The sequence below is a fragment of the Manis pentadactyla genome, chromosome 3 (genome assembly GCF_030020395.1).
Source record: "Manis pentadactyla isolate mManPen7 chromosome 3, mManPen7.hap1, whole genome shotgun sequence".
NCBI lineage: Eukaryota > Metazoa > Chordata > Mammalia > Pholidota > Manidae > Manis > Manis pentadactyla.
Genome location: NC_080021.1, coordinates 179029545 through 179046679, shown reverse-complemented (window position 1 = coordinate 179046679; position 17135 = coordinate 179029545). Strand labels below are relative to the sequence as shown.

Below are 17135 nucleotides of genomic sequence, written 5' to 3'. Positions count from 1 at the left end.
TCACAGCTTTACATATTAGAAAAAAATGCATGTACAGTAGTCCCCTCTTATCCACAATGCATATGTTCCAAGTCCCCCAGTGGAGGCCTAATACCACACATAGTACTGAACCCTATGTATACTATGATTTTTTTTTCTATACATACATAGGTATAGATACCTATGATAGAGTTTAACTTATAAATTAGGGAAGGTAAAAGATTAACAACAAAAACTAATAATAAATTAGAACAACTATAATAATCTACTGTAATGTAATACACTGTATGTGAATGTGGTCTCGATCTCCCTTTCAAAATATCTTCTGGTACTGTACTCACCCTTCTTCTTGTGATGATGTGAGATGATCAAATGTGCACACGATGAGACAAACTCAGGTGAGTGATGCAGGCATTTTGGTGTAGCACGAAGCTACTACGGGCAGAAGGAGGATCACCTGCTTCCAGATCACAGTTGACTGTGAGTTAGCTAAAAGCATGGAAAGAGAAGCCATGAATAAGCTAAAAGCATGGAAAGAGAAGCCATGAATAAGCAGGGACTACTGTATAAATTTTAAAATTGCATGCAGTAAAGGATGAAGATGAAAGTAAAATTCACCCATAATATCACCACTCCGAGATGACCATTGTTAATATTTTGATGTATTTTCTGTGTGTGTGTGTGTGTGTGTGTGTAAATGAAAGATAATATTTTCTCTTTTTCTGTTTTGGATTTTCCATATATATATATATATGGAAAATATATACATACTCATACATATATACATATTCATACATTTTCATACATACATACATATTCATATGATACATGTCACTATTGTACATATTAACATGGAGAAAATGTTTTAGTCTTAATGGCTACCACAATTCATGTCAAGAAAATGGGACACTTGGAAATAAAACTGTTATGTGCTTGGATAGGAAGTAAGCCCATTCCTCTCCCTACTCAAACCAAAAACTAAGGGTTAGCTGGCACTCAGGCTTACAAGAGGAAGGAAAACTAAAACAGAAGGAAAAATCCAGAGGTTCTGAAGGCAGTTCAGGAGGTAAGCAATGGCAGGAGAAGATGGACAGGGAAAAGATCGGGGACTCAATGTGAGGGCACAAAGCTACACCGTACACCAAGACCACAAAACTTTCCCTCAAAGTCTAGTAAACTCATTGGCACTTTCATGAGTTTGGGCATTAATTAGATAAAGAACTGAGGATTCCACATAGAATTGGATGTCGGTATCATGCAAAGAAACCAGAACCTGAAGGACTGAAGTCAAGAAAACAAATACAACTTGAGGTTTAGAAGTTCAGAGGAGGCCTTAAGACTTCCTCAATCTGTGGCACTAGGAAACTCACAGCAATTTTGTTCAGACCTCAAAAGACAGAGAAACCTAACTAACATCTGAGTTACACATGGCTGAAGTTATTTAATTTTTGCAGGTTTTATGTGCTCTCATCCCCCAGGGTGCAGTGGGTGATGGCTACTTCACCACCTGCCTCCACAAGCCTTCCCAGGAGATTCTAAAAACCATCCACCTTGCTCCTCTGTCCTGCATAGAGATCTGACAGCCCTGGCCTAGAATAGGGGCTGCAGTGGGTCTGGGAGAAATGATGGCTGGGCTTGCGCAAAGCAGTGAGGTGTGGGAGAGGGAGACTTCTTTGCTGAAGTCCTCTGAAAGCTGATGTACCTTCAGCTGGAGTTGCTGACAGGGAAATCTTTCCCAAATGTGGACATACTTATTATGTTACATATAGTAAATAGACGAGTGTCCTATGTGTAGAACTGGGAATCCTTCTATCAGAATCTCAGGAGAGACTCTTTTCCCAAGAGCTTAATAATACCCAGTCTCCTTCCATCTCTCCATAGGTGTCAGACAAGTCATTAACAAGTACAGCTGACATTAAGGGTCTAAGGCCTCTTGTAATAATTCAGATGGCAGAGATTAACAGCTTGACTTATGATGCGCTATAGAAAAAAAAAAGGAGGCGTATATAAAAGATGTTATGAAGGAAAACAGAACTTTGTGAATGACCATTTGTAGAATTATCGAAGAATGAGGAATTAAATATGGCTTCATTTTTCCCAGCCTGGGAGTTGAGTGTAAGTAACAGAAGTAGTAGAGGAAGAGGAGTGATGGTTTGGATAGATGGAGTAATAAGTTTCTTTTATTATTGTTGAAGTTCCCAGTTAGAACATGTCAGACCAGTGCAAATGGCCAGCAGCCAGATGGAGGTGTGGGATTGGAGCTGAAAAGAACAATCAGGTCCAGACCTTAGGTTTGGAAAGCTTCTCCATGGGTCAACTGAAGTCAATAGTGTGGATAAGTCCTCCAGGGGAGGAAGTGCTAAGTCAATATACTCAGCAACTCATTCAGCTTGCTTGAGAATGAATTACTTTTCTCCTTTTCGAAAAGCATTTTTAGCAAAAGGTCTGGAGGGGCTTAAGAGAGTTTCATTCCACTTTACATGAAGGCAGTCCAACTTCAATTCATGGATCTCTAAAGCACTTGATTTAGGGATGCAGACACTCTGATCAAAATTGCAGGAGCACCAAAGAAGAAATCTTTCCATTTAAAACCCTGGGCATGCTTTGAATCTTCTGCAAAACAAAAACAAAAATAACAACAAAGTGCCCTCCAGCAGAAGCTAAAAACATTTCTTGGTGCCCTTGCTTCGGACCCTAACCTAAAGAAAGTATTTAGAATACTGGAGGAAACTTGTTTTTTAAGCAAATGAACCTTTCCAGAACCCCAGACTCATCTCTCTTTGACCAACAAAAAAGGAGATTAGGTAAAACACACAGCAAAGATGGAAAAGTCAAACATATTGGAGTGAAGCTGTGGAACTTACTGAGTGTCATGAGGCCTCTAAAAAGTAAATTCAGATTGATGGTTTGCTTTTGGAGTTATGGGGGGAAAATAACATGTATCTAAAAGCAATAGCATGGACAACACTGTCTAATGGGACCATTGATTCAATAATCATGCATATCAGTGTTCTCAATGAATCTAATGAATGAATACATATTTACAAATGCCCTTTTGAACTTTCTTTTTCCTTACAAAAATGGCTGGGTGCCCCTAAATCATTTTACCATTCTAGTCCTCTGAATACGGGCCTCCTGAATCAGAATCCTTGGGATGCTTATTAAAAATAGCTACAGTACAAAGTTATGGGAACAGTGTAACTCACTAGGCTCTGTTTCCTAGATGACTATATGTAATCTTAGATCTAGAAAGATTTTGTAATCCTCCAGTTTTTCAGGGTAACCCTATTATGGGATGAACCCTATCCTTGAAGTTCAATAAATATTCTGTCTGTCAAGTGTGTGTGTGTGTATATATATATATATATATATATATATATATATACACATACAAACAGGAAATAAAGATACTACATTTAGGAAGTTTCCTAAAAGACAGTGCTAGTGGTGATAATAGTGGTATGAATATGTGTGTGTTTTCTTTGTTATTTTTTAATCCAGTACCTTTACCATTTTATTTTTATTAAAATTACTGGAAAAGAGCAAAGGAGGATAATTTGAAGTAAGGGACACGGAAAGAACAAAGATGGATAAACAGTTTAATTAAATATCCATCAGAATTAGACATTATCAAACCTGTATAGAAAAAAAAAACAGTGCAATGGAGTCCTCTTATCCTGGTCCCCACATATATACACTAGGTAGGTCTACAGAGGAATACCTGTTTCTATTCATTTTCAAATTTACAAAGCTCAAGGACCTTTTTTTAAATTTTATTTAAACCAAGACTTTTTCCAAATAAGGTGCTGTTTATAAAACTATTACCCTCCTACATCTATGTTCCTAGTATCAGCAAGCCATACAGGCTATTTTCCACAGCCATCATTGTATTCTGTAATAAAGCACCCTTCCCCTTAGTAGAGATGCTTTCAAACTAAAGTTTTCAAAGAATCTAGACATTTTTTTACCTTTATCTTCCTTCCTCCTCTTGACTGAAGCTCATTTTAAGCTTAAAGAACAGTAACTGTTATCCCAGTTCTCCTTCAAGGATTCTGGAAATTATTTTTAAAAACAGTGCTTGATTCTTAGAGTAATAATCCATGATGTCTCAGGACGCTCGTGGATACAGAGCACCTGAGAACCAAGAAAGCCCAGTGACCATGCAGCAAACAGCCAACTGTGTCAGTATTAGAAACTCTGGGGTTTTCCATCAAAAGACTGCTGGAAAGACTGCATTCAGGATACTTTAGAAAATGATGCTGTGTACAGCAGTAACCAGATCTAGAAGTTTGAGTCTCTTAACCCATTGGCAATAATATGGACCCAACTATCACAGAGGCTTCATAATCTCTCTCATGCTTTCTTCTGAAATTGACCCTGTGAACTCAAAATAATTTATCAGATCTCTAAGAGTTACTCATGTTGACTTTTTGTATGTATATTTAATTCTGTAACAAAAATTTAGTACCTAATGATGTATCAGGCTCTGTGTTATGCTTTAGGCATTTAAATAAAATAAACATGAATGATGTATCCTCAAGTAACTCACAGGTTAGTAGAGAAACTAGAAATCTTTGTGTCATCCTCCAGTGCTCAGCTCAGGATTATCTCTCAGGAGTCTTCCTTGATCTATACCCTGTGGTAAGCAGAATTCTAAGCTGGCCTCCAAGATCCCTGCACAGTAGATTATATACATTGCATAAGTGCCTCCTCTTGAAAGTGGGTAGAACACATTCATGGACCATAAATGTTATAGCATATCACTCCTGTGATTAGGTTATATTAGTTGTTGAAGGTGAAGGGATTTTGCAGGTGTAATTAAGGTCCCAAATCAGTTGGCTATGAATTAATCAAAAGAAAGGTTATCTTGGGTTGGCCTGACATAATCAGATGCAACCCCTTAAAAATTAGGGCTAGGACATTTCTGGAGGGAGGTATTCTTTTGCTGGTCTTGAAGAAGTAAGCTACATGTTGTGGAAAGGCCACTAGGCAAGGAACTGTGAGTGGCCTCTAGAAGCTGAGAGCAGCTCTGGGCTGACTACCAGCAAGAAAACAGACCTTAGTCCTACAACCACAAGAAACTAAATTTTGCTAACAAGTACATGAACTTGAAAGAGGACCCTGAGCTCCAGAAAGCAGCACAGCCCATCCAGCATCTTGATTACAGCCTTGGGAGACACTGAGCAGAGGATCTAGCTAAACCATGCTGAGACTTCTGACTCGCAAAAACTGTGAAATAATAAATGTGTGTTGTCTGTTGTCTTAAGCCACTAAGTTTTTGGTAACTTGTTACACAAAAATTAAAAAATTAAAAAACTAAAGCAATGTCTAATTCTGGTCTAAAAGTATGCCCTGGACAAGACTGAAGATGAAGGAAGGTCATGGTGCAGAAGGCAGTGCATGCAGTGGAGAATATGCTCACTAGCTCTCAGGAGACCTGAATTCTGGTCCTGGCTCTGCACTGATTCAGTGTATGAAATGGGACAAATCATTTTATGCCTCTGGGTTCCCCCCCATGTATTCATACATAAAATGAAGGAGTTGAACTACATAAAGTCTGGGACCCCTCCAATCTCCAATATCCTTTGAGTCTATGATTCTATGTTCTCCCCATCATGGGCCACCCGCCTTCCATCGACAACAAGCTACCAAATGGTAGCTTGCCCTTAGCTGCCCTGAGAAGGAGACACTCCTGAAGGATGAGCTTTGGGAAGAGTAGAGAGAACTCTTCTAATGTGTGGTGGCATTAAAAGCAACAACAGAGATACCTCCAAATCTTCAGAATTTAGAAAGACTCATCATAAAACTGCATGAGTCATGAAGACCTCAAAAGAGTCTCTCTCTCCTACATATCCATAGGTCTGCGTGTACCTCTTTTGAAATCAGGAGAAACTGGTCACAACCTTCTTGCAATTGTTACCTTTATGTCTTAAATTATGTAATAGCTACCATTTACTGAGCACCTGATGTTAAAGCACTATCTCAGGTACTTTCCTATATTACCAGTCAGGGAGGCTTGATACCCTATTGAAGGTCACACAGTTAGTAAGTGAGGGTGAGAATTCTAAGCCAGGTGCACCTCAGGCTAAAGCTTGGCTTTTCCCTCTGCATGATACTTGTGCTAGTGTCATGGCACTTACATGCTCTTATCCACTCAATAAACATTACATGACTTCTCATTCACATATCACACAATAGAGTGACCAATCATCTTGGTTTGCCAAGGACTGAGAGGATGCTGACCTTTGAGTGTTAAAACTGAGAAAAATCTTAGGCAAACTGGGATGAATCAGTCACTCTAGCACCTGTGCTCAGGGCTGTGGGTGTGGAACTGGAGCTCAGGGAACATCAGAGATATAAAGTAAAACCTAAATCCAAAGCCTTCTCTGAGAGTCAAACACTTTATTTCTTTTCTTGGGCACCATCTCATGGGAGGGGCCCTAAGTAACCATCTGTCCATGCAGTCTCTTAAAAGAACCATGCCTGAGACTCTACATTACAGATCCATCTGTCTGCTGGTAAGTCTCCCAAAACCTGGGTACTAGGTTTCTCAGTCATCTGCAGGCCTGCAGTCATTCAAACTAATATTCTACCTTAAATACAAGAAGGTGTGAAGCTTAACTATTCTCCCTTTAGCCACTGTTGCTCTTTGATCCACCTAATACCTAAATCCCCTGAGAACAATTTAAGACTTTTCAATGAGTTGTTACTGTTCTGTTATCGGTCTCTAATCCCATGCCCATTAAATCTCTTATCGACTTAATAGCAATATATCTACTCTGACATAGGGATCTTATACCTCTCTTGGGACTTCATTACTCTATATATGCTGGGGACAAAAATAGGCAATAAGACTATCAGCTGAGGAAACACTAAATTTGTATACTCCGAATTGTATACTTAATTTAAACTGTATACTCTTCATCATGTGAAACAGGATCCTGGTTCTCTCTGCTTCTAATTGGAATTGAACATAGGGGTCCAGGGTTAAGATGGGCTGGACTCTAGGGCCTTCATCCATGGTGAACTATAAGGCCAGCACCTCCCAGTGATCGGGCACATTTCCAGTTTCAGGCACAGCCTCTCCAGGCAGCTGAATCTCTTGACTCCTTTTTACCAGGAGGATGAGCTAAATGTTGACCAGAGCCAAAACCAGGATGTCCCTTTTGGCCTAGAAACATGAACATTCAAGTGAACTGTATGCTAACTTGCCATGTGACTCCAGCTGGAGGCTGAGGGTCCATTCTGGAGTGGTTTACACTGAGGTTTAGACTGTGCAAATAAAATGAGATGCCTCAGCCACAGAGAAGTGCTGCCATGCACTCTGGGTGACGGACGCCTTCTGCCCCAGCTCACCTATGTCAAGAATACCACTTACTGGCTTTAGCATCTCTAACAAATAGCACCCCTTTTCCTCATCCAAACATTGAATAAGTTGAAAAGTAAGACAAAGAAATGGCAGATTGAGGTTCAAAATACTATTTTTGTTATCAATAAAGGTTAAATTACTTAGTGAGAGAGCCACAGATGCCAGAAAGTGAAATACAGGATTAGGCAGATTTGCACACCCCTTCCAAAAGAGAATTCATATTCTCTGCACCCAGGCTTTGTGGGGGTGATGTGGGAGAGATGGGAGTTAGGGAAGTAAGGAGAGGTGGGCTGCTTTCATCCTGCTTGTTCTTCCCAAACTTACCGATCAGGTAGTTCACTCCCTTCCCACATGTCCATGAATAAAGGGGCTGAAGAGTGGGCAGGAGTTAGACTGACTTCCCTCCACCTGCAGAAAATATCACATCGGGCAACTAAGTTCCAGGTAAGAGGTGCTCTTCTCCAATGAGGCTGGAGCACTAAACAGGATTTTTTATGTGTACCAGAAAGAAAGTTAAAAAGTCAAGCTGAACTGGATGGTAAAAAGTGTTAAGTGCTCAAGAATGAAAAAGGAACAAAGGGCAAGGACTCAGGGCAGGCCTCTCAGAAACTGGGAGCAGCTACAGGCAGAATGAGAGGGATGAGAATAATGTGCATAGCAAAAAAGCAAGAGATGGTGTTGCTGATGAAAGGAAGAAGCCAACCCAACGAACAAGTGCAGCATGTAGAGTCCGGCCTCAGATGAGAGGTGGAGGCCGCCACCAGTCTGAGCAGCTAAGGACATCAGGCAGGAAGCAACAGAAAGCCTTAGGGGTTCCTAAACTGGAAGTCATAGGCTTAAACTGGTTTGAATGCATTTGAAAACCAAAATTCCAACTACTTAAAATGTTTGATTAAATACATAATCATATTTTTTATCCTGTGTAGAGTTTTCATATCTATGCAAATCAAAACTGTGACTCCATGTGTAAAAGGCAAAAAAACTGCTAGGAAAAACACTTGTTACAAAACATTTCTATTTTCCAAGGAAAATTTCAGACAGGGCAAAGCTTTGCAACTTGCTTTAGTGGGCAGCACAAAGCCACCAGTGGTACTTGTTGGGTGCTCCTTGAGGAATATCCGTCTGGCAGATTTTCAGAGTGGCTCTGACAGCAACAGGCAGGAGCAGAGAGAGCTGTCTGCTGAGACAATCAAAGATGCTCTCTGACTATAAGGCTCCTGAGAATCCCTCAGGAGATCCTTAAAGTTTGGCCAGAATCTCACAGGAACAGCTAACGGGCAAAATTTTAGAGAAAATCGTGAGGCATCAAGTATTTTTAAAATTCTACCTTCTTTAGTCAGTGTTATAGGACCTTTCACAAATTGGAGTAACTCCACCCTCTTCCTCTAGCTGAAGCAATACTGTGAGAGGCATTAGCCCTTGGAAGTCTTGAGTGCTCCTGTCACCCTGCAGCTATTCCCTCCTCCAAAGCCTCTCCCTTCAGGGATGTAGAATATTCCCACCTTTTCTCCATTTCTGCCTTAGACCTCCTTAACCTCAGAGAGGTCTGACTTCACTCTAGCTTAGATGATGCTCGAGTCATTTTCATTTGATACTTTGAACTCTTGATAGATGATGACGGAGGCTTTTTCCCCATGAAAGAATTGGAGCCCCTGGGAAGCTGGAGAGAGGAACGTGTCTGTAAAGAGCTTTCCAGAACCTCAGAGATTCCCCCAAGGACAATAAGGTCCTGACCCCACCTCCAGCCTCTATCACTCCCTGTTATGCACATGGCTTTGCAGGCACCTGTTCCTTCCATATCAATGAGGTTTTGTCACCCAGAAGCTGCTGCTTCTTTCTTCTGCCCTAGGACAGGAATGCCTGCCTCCAATATGGAAACTGCATCCCACCAGAGGTGTAAGACATTCCTGGACCTTTTGCTTTTATCTTCTCCTCACAGTCTGCATGAATGTCTGAGGATACGTCTGCCCTGCAGGGCTGTGCTGAGCGATAGGGCCTCAGCTTTGTCTGTTACAAGTGAGATCACAGAGGTGGGGAGAGGATGAGGAGGATGTGCTCTTCATACCTACTTCAGGGCCAGTTTCATTCATTTAGTCAATCAACAAATCTAGTACAGCTCTTAGCTAGATGGGGTATAAAACACAATACCCAGCTTTAAGACCTTTAGATACCAGAATTTCAATATTAGGAGGCACCTTGGACACCCTCAGCCCAAATTCCAAACTATAACAGAAATCATCCAACAGGAGTTGGAATAGAAGAAGCCCATTTCCCCCATGAACAGTGCCACCTCTTAGAAATTATTTTTCTACAGTGAACCAAAATATGTCCATGTGTCAGTCTATTTCTAATGTCCAGAGACAAACCTCTATGCTTCATGGAATCCTTCAAATGTTTACACAATTCCTTCTTGACTGTTCTCACAGGGAGCGTCAACACTTGATGGTTAATTCACTCATTCCTTGCTAAGAACTATTTCTGGGCTTTCCCATCCCAGCTGCAATATTGGGCACATGCTCTGGTGTCTAGGGTCCCCTGAGAAATGTGGTGGCCCAGTCTGTAGACAATGCTTCAGAAGCAGGGTACCCCTCCCAGGGCATGGGGGAGCTTATTCTATCACTGAGCTGCTTCTCCCCCTGTGGCCAGGAAAGAAGGGGATATAAATGACTAAGAGAGGCAGGGCTGTACAGTGGATCAGTTAACAAGGACTCTGGACTCAGACTGACCAGGGTTCCAATAAAGACTTTGTCAGTTACCAGCTGTGTGACCTTGAACAACTTACAGAACCTCTCTAGACCCAATTGATTATGTGTGAAATGGGGATAACAATGCCTTCCTTATCAGGTTATTGTGAAAATTATGAGATATTACATGTAAAAAGCATCATACAAATTAAGAGAATGATTTCAGGGAGCTATTATTGTTGTTAATACTATACAAGTGTCCAAAGGCCAATTTGAACTGGAAAAAAAAAGTCTAGATTAATCTTAATGGTTTGCTATTGGTCTTTTCCTTCCATCAGAGTCCCAGCCATCTGGATTTTAAAGCTGTTCTCTCTGTTCCCCTGCTGGTGAGAAAGGAAAATAAGCACCATTCGCTTGGCTTGTTAGATTTATATCCTTGGGAGAGCTCAGTGCCTGCCAGGAATGGGCCTGCTTCTCTGCCAGTTAGAGACTTTGTCTACCCCAGGATTCCAGCTGTGCTTACAGGAGAACTGGAGTCAGACATGATGCAGAGAATAGGATGAAACCTCAATGTGTCACCTCCTGCTGTTCCATATTCATAGCCCTGTGGTCCCCACATGTCCTCTTATATTCATAGATGAGGTCACATCATAGCCTATCCCATTGGTAATAATGGAATTCCCACTTACCCTAGTCTGCAAGCCTCTGCTAAACACACAAATGTCAGAGGTAATGCCAGAAATTGTTTCCTGGAATTGGTGGCAGCCACTAAAACAGTGGGAAACATCACAGCTAGATTTCCCCCTTGTCCTGAAGAGACCTATTCCATGAGACTTAAGGCCTTACTGAATTTGGGGCAATATACAAAAGGGCTAATAAACATAAAGAACTCCTGCAGGACTATCTATCCATCCATCCATCCATCCACCCAGTCACCCTAGCAGGAAATTGCTAGCCTGCATGTCAGTCCCAGGGAAGAGGTGAGTGACAGAAGAGAGGTCCTGGGTTGTCTTCACAAGGCCTCATCACTGTTTTCCTCTGGGTCTCCTTCTCTCAAATCTGAACATTGTGGAGTTGAAGTGACTGATTCTGTGTCCCTGACAGGCAGCCCTAACTTGTAAACCAGACTCTGATTCTGTGCCAATATATGTTTATTTACCTTTCATTTCCCCACGGCTCCCACCCCAACCTACCACCAATAAATCTCAGCTGTGACCCAGTCTTTGATCTTGCCTGGTTTGTTATGGGGAGGAGCATTCGTGCCACCCACTGGCCTGAGACCCTACAGGAGGCGTCGGAGCCCCAGAAGGACCCAGAAGGAGTGGAAGGACCCCAGAGGGCCAAGACTCCGGTTTTGTCTAGAAGTGACAGCCCTGGCGCCTGGTTGCTGCTGCTTTCCTTCCTTGTTCTCAAACTTGTCTGCACCTTTAGTTTGAGGAAGACGGATGACATTTGTCCCTTGAAAACTTTTTGGTTTCTTATGAATAAATTATTTTGGAGGAAACTTTCATCCCAGAGGGAGAGTGATCCCTGTTTCCTTCCTTTGCCTTGGACCAAACCCCAAGCCTCCCTCCCCACTCCCTGCCTCCCTCTCCATGCTCCCTTCCTCTGCCTCAGGTCAGGCCTCTGCATTTCGCACCTGGTTTTCTTGTCAAGGCTCCTAACAGCATTCTCAGCCTCTGCCCTAGACACAGTGACCCACTGCCCATGCCGTTCGCTGGGCTGGTGCCAGAGTGGTCCGCGTGGACTCCCAGATAAAGTCTGAATGCTTTCTTGAGGTACATGAGGCCCTGTGTGCAAAGCACAAGGAGCTGCTCTCATTTCTTGTATGCATGCTGCTTTCTCTCTCCTGCTGTCAGATTCAGCTTCCCAGAGCTTGCCACTCCACCGTGCCAACAGCCAGTCCTGGACTAACTAAAAACTCAGTCCTGATCTAACTAAAAAGCTTTGCTGTGAGCCTCCTCTCTCACTCCTCCGGACTTCCTGGGGCACACACCAAGTCTATGGCTTACCTTTTCACAGTGTGATCCAACAGCCTAGCAGGATATGGAAATCTAGCCATACATGGTCCATGCTCCCTGGCTTCACATTTCCCACAGAAGGTCTACTGTTCCACTCCCTGGCACTCACTCTGGCCTCCTGCCTACCGTTGATCTCGGTGCCATCTGTGATTTTTCTCTATCAGATGACAAGGCTTCTTAGGGCAAGGCTAAGAATAAAAAAGGAAGAAGAAAGAGGAGGGGAGAGGAGAAAAGAGGAAAGGAGAGTAAAGAAGGAGAGGAAAGGAGAGAGGTTTTCCTTAAAGGAGACAAAGGAGACCAGGTCCTGTTTCTGAAACAGTTCCCACTTGGAAGACCAGTATACACCACCCAGGATCCTGAAGGAATTCCAGGCCCTAGGAGATCAGATGAAGGAGAGCCTCAGGATTGTAAACCAGACAGCCTGGCCACAGTCTTGCTCTCCCATGAGATAGCGATGCTTGCTGATTATTTCCAGTTCCATTTTCCCTAAACCTGAGCAATCAGTATTCCAGTCTCTGATGCTCTGGGCAGGGGCCTTGACTCCAAGGCACCTTCACCCCACTCAGCACTCTCAATTCCTCTCCCACCCTTTCTCCTAAGGTCACTCAGCTGCCTCTAATACCTCTAGGGTGCTTCCTCCTGGGAAAATACACATCTCCACCATCTCATTCTGTCCAAAATCCTAGTCAAATTATATCCCAGTACATTAGACTTCTGCCAGTGTCCCCTAAGCCACATTTTTGAATCAGAAAACACAAGAGATGCCAGTCCCTGCTGTGACTATCAGGCTGGCACCAAAGCCTGGCAGAGGGAGGCAGCTGGTGGGCTAGGAGTTGGGGGTGGGCTTGCCTGAGGCCCAATACAGCAAGAGAAATCTTTTTTATTTTCCCTTTTTTTTCTTACTAAACTTCAGTTTCTGTTTTAAAATGAAGGTATTCAACTAGATGATGTCTATTTACCCTACCTGTCTGTTCTCCAAATGGGCACACACATAAAGGGGCAGGGACCAATCTAAGTGAATGTGCACTCAGATGTGTGCATGCTGTGTACTGGTAAATACCTCCTACACAGGGGACACGGCAGGAGCAGCTCGCAGATGGCAGGCCCTGGGCGCTCTGTAGGTTCTGTGTTGCCCCAGGCATATTTTATGCCCTCAGGAAAACAGTTCTCACCACCCTGGTCCCCCATGCTTCTCTTCACCACCTGTCTGATGCCTGAGTTCTTACCAAATCCCTCTTCCCAAACATGCATCAACACAGCCATACCCACTTATACCTACTTGAGTTATCAGTGTTAACCTCTGGGAAACCTTCTGTCACCTCTTCTCCTTCCAGATGCTTCTACTTTAACAACACTTTCTGGTTGGACTGGGAACCAGCCTTTCTTAGCGAGTTCCTTAAGGCCTAGTCTTGTCCTGGAGCTGTATTCTTTTGGCTCAGAGATATATCTGACTGTGACCTTCAACTGGGATAACCAAATTTCCAAAAACTTTGTAAGAATCGTCACTTATATCTACCAGTGATAGCCTTCCATCTCGGCGCATCCTCAAAGTCAAATACTCCAACCTTATTCACGAGACTGTCCCCAGATAGAGCGGCCACCCAGCAGACCCTGGTATTCTCATGGGCATCTCCAGGAACAAGAACACTTCTTCCCTCTAGAAAGCTGCTCCTTGACCCACATTCAGTGTCTTTTTGCTGCAATTGCATTTAAACACAAATATTTTCTTGGCCTTCCAAGAGATTTTGTTTTTAACTCTCTAGAATTCCTAGAATTCCCGCAATAACTGATCCCAGCCTCTTTCCAAAGAGAAGAGCACAGAGTTACTGAACAGAGTAAACAAAATCTCAATTCGATTGTCCTGATAAGGGAATAAAAATCACTAAAAGCCATTATTCACATACTCAGTCCCCACTTTCTCCTTAGCATTGTCAACAACAACAAAAAAATTCTCTAGTTGCACAGACACTAGAGAACATTAAAAAGATAAAAAAGAAAATCACTTACATTCCCATCACACTCACAAAGTTTCTGTTTTCATTTTTTTAATCCTTGCCTATACATGAAAATAAATGCTACACTCTTGGATGTGCTTTGATACAATATTTGTAGGTTTTCTCTCATTTTATGTTACACATATTTTTCCACTATTGCTACAAAGTCTTCAATTATAATTCCTAATGGTTACAGAACAGTCCATTGATTTGATGAGCTTAACTTATTTCATGCTTTCCTAATACTGGACTTATAGGCAATTTTCAGATTTTCTTCAAAATAGATAATATTGCAATGAATATTATGGTGCATAAAACTCTGTTCCTTTATCAGATTATTTGTTTAAAAACAATTCCCAGGAGTGAAATCCTTGTATCAAAGAATAAATCTTTTATAGCTCTTAAAATATTTTGTCCTATCCCTTTCCAATCAGCAATATTTTTGTCCTCTAACATTGCAATTTATAAGCACAGAGCTGGGGTAATGTCTATGTGTGAACTCTTAAAGCAAATGAAACAAATATTTCTTTCTCCAAAGTTGTAACCAAAGATTCAAACCCAAGCTCTACACTAAGGCATTTTCAAATAATTTCCTCGGTTTCTTTGCTACCCTTACTAATGCCAGATAATGCCCTTCTCATGTTACATCTCATACAGACTTACTCTAGTCATTTCTACACACTGCCTCCATGCCCCAACTTCAGGAAGGTCGGCACTCCATTTGCCTGCCATGGGCTGGATTGCTCTGACCGGCACTCTGACGGGAGTCTTTTCTAGGTCTGAGACTCTTTTGGGCTGACTTGTCGCGCTGCCGGTGTTTGCTTTCCTAGCATCAGCAGATTCCTTTCTCCGCGGTCCACACCAAGCTTCTTTTTCCGGAAGAATGTGATGCTGCAACAACTCCATCACCTTCTCAGGCCCCTGCTGCCCTAAAATGGAACTGCTCTCTACTAGCTGCTCCAGCTTCAAGTCCTAGAGCTTCCCCATCACCATTATTTCAGTTTTAACACCTAGAAGAAAATGAGCCCTTGCCATAGGAAACAGAGGAGGAGACTGGATGTATTATTCAAACCCTCACTGAAAGCGTAAAGCAAGGAAGGTCTGAGAGGAACAATAACAACACGACTGGTATCCTCCCAAGCCCCAAGCCAGGAAAAAGAAATGGGTTGTCTTCCTTTAGCAAAACTGGTATGTATAAATATTGTTTATGCTTAATAAATTTAGGTTCACATGCAGCTAAGGAAACCATTAACAAGTGAGGCCACAAGTCCCCAAAACCAGACAGCCCTGGAGAACTGGTTGAAAATACCTAAATTGAGATTCTCCACAAATATCCTACCATCATATCCAAACTGAAGGTAGACACTCACAAAATCAAAAGCTTGCTCTGGTGTGGAAGAGGTTTGTCAGCTCCAGCCACAAGTCAGTGCTTAGGCAGTACTCAGGATGAAGCAAAAGTCAAAGTATACTTCTAGGTGACTCTGTGTCATGCTCAGCACAGCGCTTAACCTTCAAACCGCTGGATTACAGCTACCCAGACTGATTTAAAAAAGAAAAAGAAAGAAACCCCAATGTTTATCTGTAAGTTTTTCTTTCCAACTCAAGCATGTTAAAAATAATCTCTTGTCTTCTTCAGTAGGATTTGACTAGAATTTGGATTAAACACCCAGAAATGCATGTGCTGAGATTTGGGAGCAGGGTAAGAAGAAACAAATGCAGACTTACTAAAGAAAGCAATTCCCATTCAGGCATTTCCTTCTATCCTCTAGCATTTAGCTCACCATTGCTAGTCACTGGACAAAGATACAAGGTCAAGGTCAAATCTCTGCTCTCTCTTAGCATGAGGTTCAGCTCCCCTGATGTTACAGAGAGACACTGATCCTTTTAATTGAAAACCTATAGAATTTCCACTTAAAGTCTAGTCTAAAAACTTGCAGCACAAATTTGAGGAGTTTCAGAAATTTAGAAGTCAGTTTTACTAGAAAAGTAAGTGAGGAGCTAAAGGCAGAAGAAATGGGAGAGAAGGGAAGCAGCATTACTCCCTACTATATGTATCAAGCATTCTCACCTTTATTATCTCACTAAAAGGAAGGTGTTATTTTCATCAGTAGCAAATAAGGAAACCAAAACAGAGAGGATGAGTTGTTAAAAGCATGCAGGAATAGGCGGCCACATTTGAACATGGGGTTGGTACTCCCCCCCATCGCACACAGCTGGTTCATAGACCAGAGGTACAGTGAAGTCAACTTGTCAGGTAACCACAGAAATTCTAGAACATGAACTCCAAAGAAGAATGAAAGCGTCATAAGAGTAGGGGCCACACACACATGCTCAATAAATGTTAGCTATTATTATTAATATATTGATTTAGTAAATAAATAAATTTCCTGACTCCTAATTAACTTCACCCTATTGTAATAATAACTACTGTTTATTTCATGTCTACTCCGTGTCAGGTACAATGGTAGGTGCTTTAAATGGTTATCTCATTTAAGTTCCATAACATTTCTCTGAGGTAGAATTTATTATCCCCATTTTACAAATGAGGAAACAGAAGCTCAGAAAGAGGAAAAACTTGACCAAAGATTAAAAAAAAATAATAACATGACGGAACTAGATTTCACACCCAGACTTCTGCCCTCAAGGTCTAGGCTCTTATTTATTCCACTGACCTGCCCACCTCCCCAACCCCTCATGGAACTGATCCAAACATCAGAACAGATGATTTGGTTTATGAGAGAGAGAGAGAAGAATGGGTGAGTGTTTTCATAAAGTGGTCCTCACAATGAAGTTGCTCTCTAAAGGATCTTAGAGATGGAGAGAGAACAGAGATTGACTTTTGAGACAGACAGACTGACTAGCCCAGCTTGGGGTTCAGGCATGTTAGTATTGATTACAGAGCAAACCTGAGTTTCTTTGGGATCCTGGGGCACACTTCAAAGGCAATGTGAGCTTGGAAAGTTTGCAGCCCATGCAGTCAGAGATGGACAGGAACTTGCCAAATTTGAAGGTAGGAAGCAGGATGATTTCAAAAGCATGAGACTCTCATGGAAGTGTAAAAGATGACCCCTTAGTCTCAAAAAAAATG

General features: G+C 42.0%; 1 long non-coding RNA gene across 1 annotated transcript in view; it reads right to left on the bottom strand.

The window, feature by feature from the left end:
• Window positions 1-326: 326 nt before the first annotated feature.
• The window catches only part of LOC130683000 (uncharacterized), a 117223-nt gene continuing 100414 nt past the window's right edge, over window positions 327-17135 (bottom strand). Inside the window, exon 3 of the long non-coding RNA XR_008996540.1 lies at window positions 327-468. This is a non-coding gene — a long non-coding RNA (uncharacterized LOC130683000). The remainder of the gene's footprint in view (window positions 469-17135) is intronic.